Genomic DNA, 1,873 nt, shown 5'->3' with positions numbered 1-1,873 from the left:
TAACAGACAGTTGTAAATGATGAACTGTCTTCACTTTACTATAGGGCACATAATAACATGTACTAAGGATTTATAGATACTTTAGGAATGTTTAACAAAGCATATGTTAAACATGAACAAGCTACCAATAGCTTGTATATATTATGTAACATCAGTTACAAATGATTTAATAATCATTTACAGATGTATTATACATGGCTTATTCATGAATAGTTACTAATACCTTTATAGATGATTTGTAACCGTAGTTATAAAGGTTTTAGTAATCATTTACGAATGTCAATAAACAGGTTGTTAATGATTTGTTAATAGTCTACAAACTGCTTATAAACGTTTATAAAGGCTTTAGAATGGGTCGTTACAAATGATTTAATAATCTTTTACAGATGTATATAAATGGCTTATTCATGAATAGTTCACTACTTACTAATACTTTTCAAATGATTTGTAACTGTAGTTATAAAGGTTTTAGTAATCATTTACGAAAAATATTCCCCCAAAAACCTGTTAGGAGTACGTTTCAGGCAATTTAAAGTTGATTGGTAGTGACTTTTTTTTTGGTCCCTAACATTCATCGAGCTCTGGACTTAGTCATTTTTTTTTCGTTTCGGTAGTGACACCATACGAAGTTAAATCCGAAAAAATCACTAAGTGTGGAGGCCAAAAAAAAAATTGTTCCCCCAAAAACCTGTTAGGAGTACGTTTCAGGCAATTTAAAGTTGATTGGTAGAGACTTTTTTTTTGGTCCCTAACATTCATCGAGCTCTGGACTTAGTATTTTTTTTTTCGTTTCGGTAGTGACACCATTGTGTCAAAAAAAAAAAAAAATCCCCCAAAAACCTGTTAGGAGTACGTTTCAGGCAATTTAAAGTTGATTGGTAGTGACTTTTTTTTTGGTCCCTAACATTCATCGAGCTCTGGACTTAGTAAAGTTTTTTTCGTTTCGGTAGTGACACCATTGTGTCAAAGAAAAAATTGTTCCCCCAAAACCTGTTAGGAGTACGTTTCAGGCAATTTAAAGTTGATTGGTAGTGACTTTCTTTTTGGTCCCTAACATTCATCGAGCTCTGGACTTGGTATTTTTTTTTCGTTTCGGTAGTGACACCATTGTGTCAAAAAAAAAAATTGTTCCCCCAAAAACCTGTTAGGAGTACGTTTCAGACAATTTAAAGTTGATTGGTAGAGACTTTTTTTTTGGTCCCTAACATTCATCGAGCTCTGGACTTAGTAATTTTTTTTTCGTTTCGGTAGTGACACCATTGTGTCAAAAAATATATATATTCCCCCAAAAACCTGTTAGGAGTACGTTTCAGGCAATTTAAAGTTGATTGGTAGTGACTTTTTTTTTGGTCCCTAACATTCATCGAGCTCTGGACTTAGTAATTTTTTTTTCGTTTCGGTAGTGACACCATTGTGACACCATTGTGTCACTACCGAAACGAAGTTAAATCCGAAAAAATCACTTAGTGTGGAGGCCAAAAAATATATATATTCCCCCAAAAACCTGTTAGGAGTACGTTTCAGGCAATTTAAAGTTGATTGGTAGAGACTTTTTTTTTGGTCCCTAACATTCATCGAGCTCTGGACTTAGTAATTTTTTTTTCGTTTCGGTAGTGACACCATTGTGTCAAAAAAATATATATTCCCCCAAAAACCTGTTAGGAGTACGTTTCAGGCAATTTAAAGTTGATTGGTAGTGACTTTTTTTTTTGTCCCTAACATTCATCGAGCTCTGGACTTAGTAATTTTTTTTTCGTTTCGGTAGTGACACCATTGTGTCAAAAAAAAAATATTCCCCCAAAAACCTGTTAGGAGTACGTTTCAGGCAATTTAAAGTTGATTGGTAGAGACTTTTTTTTTGGTCCCTAACATT

The sequence above is a fragment of the Gymnoscopelus microlampas genome (assembly GCF_963454915.1).
Source record: "Gymnoscopelus microlampas genome assembly, chromosome: 16".
Taxonomy (NCBI): domain Eukaryota; kingdom Metazoa; phylum Chordata; class Actinopteri; order Myctophiformes; family Myctophidae; genus Gymnoscopelus; species Gymnoscopelus microlampas.
Note: the sequence above shows the minus strand (reverse complement) of the source record.